Raw genomic sequence first — 3821 nt, forward strand, 5'->3', positions numbered from 1 at the left:
GTCTCACTGTCATTATCTCTTGTTTCAAATTAGCAAACTCTCAAGCCTAGGCCTCTCGAATGGATAAAGGAAAGAACCAGTCATTAAATGCCTTTTTAAACTTATTCCATGCTATAAAGGTAGCTTCATCCAATTCCTGTTGAATAAATCCGCGAGTGGCCTTCCACCACCCGTTTGCCACATCCGCCAGGTTATACGCTGCAAATTCTACCTTTTGCTCCTCGGTACAGTCGATTACACTGAAAATTTTCTCCAAACACTCTAACCAATTATCTGCATCCAGCTCCGTACCCTTGCCATCAAACAACGGAGAGTGTTGTTTGCAAAAGCGATCAAAAGCAATCAGATGTGGGACTTGTACTGAAAGCCTCTATAAGGTAAGCTGTCGCACCAACAAGGTTTTCTGAATCTCTAGGAGATTCTTGTTGATTTTCAGGATTACGGGTGTTGGGCCGCCCTCGAGGTTTATGGTTATTGTGTTGCGTTGCCATACTAGAACATGGATGATAATAGCGTTAGCAAAAACTCATACAAAGTAATATACATGACTTGAAATCTTTTTACAAAATTCATAATATGCAATAAGAAATACCATTTGAACCCGTTGTGGAGCTTGGCATACTTTAGAGAGAGGGCCTTAGCCTAATTTACCCCTAAAGTCTACAGGACTCCTTAACCTTTGCTCTGATACCAAGATTTGTCACAACCCCAACCTATCAAGAGCGAGACCGTGATCCTGTACCTGCTCTTTTTCCTAGTATAATTGTATATTATTATTATAAATAAATGCCCATATTATTATTAGTATTTTTTTATAAGATAATGCGTGACGGGCTCGAATGTATCATGCATGAACTCTAGATTTCTAAACTAAAAGAAACAACTAATAGGCATACATTTACATTCATTTATAAAGGACTCTCAGAGTCCGTCATCCCTTCATTTAACGTAACTATTTTAAACAAAAAAGGACTCAGTCCATACAGTCCTTACAAAAGAAACTAACTTAAAGCAGGAGGGGTTTCCATCACCCCACCATAAAATATACATTATACCCAAAGGTATCTTGTCCAAAAGTTAACTCAATTAAACATCCCCGTGTGGGGTCCAGTATCAAAACATAAGAAACATATGCCATCATCAAAAAGAAACCAAACTACCCACGGACTACTAAACATCGGCCCCTCCCTGCTCAACATTTCCTAGCTCCTCAGCAGTTTTGTCTGTACCTGGATGTTTAAAAAAATAAACACAAAGTGAGTCTAATACTTAATAAGTAGTACACCATATTGTTAACTTAATAAGCATCTAGTATTTTCTTTTGAAAACATGCATCCATAAACCATTACTAATTCTAACAATACTTCCATGCATAAATAGGTTAAAAGTTTAATCATGCTTTCATGCATAAGCTTTCTTCATAATTTCATGCATACACTTACTTCTTACTACCATGTATATACTTACTTCATACTTTCATACATAATTTTTATTTCTTATTTTCATAAATACTTATATATCACACCTTCATGCATACACTTAATTTCATCTTTCACTTTCTTTTGGCCATGCCCCGTGTGTTGGGGTTAGCGGTCCTTTTGGACCTAGATTCCACCCGTGGCCACAAGTTAGGAATCTCTTTCTATCAGGGAGCAGCACTGGATGCACTACTAGTATTACTTACCCGGCATTACAATCTGCCCATTTCTTTGGTACCCTTTCCTTTTATATGGCCATTACATATTTTCATACATTAAAAACCTTCTTTCATTTATTTTCTTTCTTTGAAATCAAACATTTTTAGTATCTTTCTTAGTTCGATGCATATGCATTTATTTCGAAAAATAGCATTTCATGTCATGCTTACATATAAATAGAACCTTAGTTATTTTAAGGAGCATGTATGAAAATTTCATGACTTAGAATCTACGTGCATGTATTATCATATACATATACAAACAATTATAATCAATAGGATACTTAACAGAGGCTTCCACAAAAGGTTTGTACATAATATAAATTCATTTATTTTTTAATTAGAGGAGCGTTTGGAAAGAGATAGAGATATATTCTTTCACAAGAGAACTTGGTGTGGAAGCATGGTCATAGCTACTTTACCTTTATCCACTGGAATCCCTTTAACTTCAGTAAATCCTGATCCAATAAATAACAAGTGTGTTAATACTCATACAACATCCTTTAGACCTCCTTTTAACGATAAACTAAAATATTATAAATCTAACTTCTTTTTCTACCCTTAACGTTACTTCAAATGACTACCCTCTCGACTAATTCTTACAAGAGTAACATAAGAAAATAATTAACCTGGTTAACACATATTATTTAGTAAGGCATAACATAGGAAATAACTAAAATAGTTCATTAAGTAATTCAAATCCTTAACCTCAAAGTTTATAATTAGATCATTTAACACCCCCTTTAAATAAGTTTATAAGATTACATATAGCCAAAATAATCTTAATACTTCTAGCCTCCTAAGGAAGAAAACACAACATTAAAACAGCCCCATATATGGATTTAATCACTTAAATTAGAGTATATATATGTATATACAAAACAAAATATCAAAAGAGCCCCATGCATTTAATCACTTAAAAGAGAGTATATATATATATATACAAAACACAATATCAAAACAGCCCCATCTATGCATATACAAAACAAAATATCAAAAGAGCCCCATGCATTTAATCACTTAAAAGAGAGTATATATATATATATATATACAAAACACAACATCAAAATAGCCTTTCATATATTTATATGGAAAGCAACCTCCCAAGCAGCCTTATATATTTATATACATGAAACACAACCTCAAAATAGCCTTGTATATACTCGGCTAAGCAAAACAGAACACAAACACATATATATACCAAATCACAACATAAAGAGATGAGAAAACAAAACTGGACACAAATACTACACATGGTTCGGTTAGCCTCAACAATACCTCAAAACCAAATACATATTTACAAGATGATTCATATATTTCAAAACCCATATATTATTCATACTAAGAAATGAGTTAAGAACCTCTTACCCCCAACTTCTGCACTTCTTGGAAGATGAAAGCAACTTGAAAATTCCAACTATGAGCAGAACTCAAAATGATATGGAAAGAGATATAGGGTTTTGAGGGAAAAAAAAAATTCTTTCTTCCTTTTGGGGAATCACAAGATTTGAGTAATGAAAAGAAGCTTTGTTTTCTCTTGAATTAGAAGATGAAGGAAGAAGGAGAGGACATGAGAGTAGGCGTTGGCTTGAGGAAGTAAGAAGAACTTATAATTATCTTGGCCTCTAACTGACGGGAATTCCTTAGGAAAAAGAAGTTTGGTCAAAGCTTATCCTCATTAGATGAATATTGGATTGTTTAGATCAAGCCTAAGGAGATAAATCTTGTACCTACCTCAATCCAATGGTGTAAATTCAATGGGCCAGTTCATAAATAATTTAAAGTTAAGGACTTAAAAGAAAATATATTAAGGTTATTAAAATCATGATCTCAACACATTTTAATAATTCACATAAAATAAAAACACACCCATCTTAAAATAAAATTAAATGAATTAACAAAATAATAAAAATCTTTACATGAAAATATTTAACTTAAGGATTAAAATAAAATGACATAAAGACTCACGTAGTAAGACTCGGATATTACATATAGTCCTCAAATGACTACAACCAATCCATCCCCAAGATAATGCCGAAGACTATTAGATCAGCCTCCAAAGGAATTCCCTCTACCTCCAATAGGCATTCTTTAACTACCTTGGTGCAAAACACCGTTTCTGCAT

The 3821-nt window shown here is 33.4% G+C and overlaps 1 long non-coding RNA gene across 1 annotated transcript; it reads right to left on the bottom strand.

Moving 5' to 3' along the window:
* Window positions 1-903: 903 nt before the first annotated feature.
* Window positions 904-3264, bottom strand: LOC122289416. Its single transcript, XR_006236150.1, has 3 exons — window positions 3065-3264; window positions 2119-2154; window positions 904-1229 (listed from the first exon to the last, which is right to left on the bottom strand). It is a non-coding gene; the product is annotated as an uncharacterized LOC122289416 (long non-coding RNA).
* Window positions 3265-3821: the final 557 nt, after the last annotated feature.

This window comes from Carya illinoinensis, chromosome 12, assembly GCF_018687715.1.
Source record: "Carya illinoinensis cultivar Pawnee chromosome 12, C.illinoinensisPawnee_v1, whole genome shotgun sequence".
NCBI classification, from domain to species: Eukaryota; Viridiplantae; Streptophyta; class Magnoliopsida; order Fagales; family Juglandaceae; genus Carya; species Carya illinoinensis.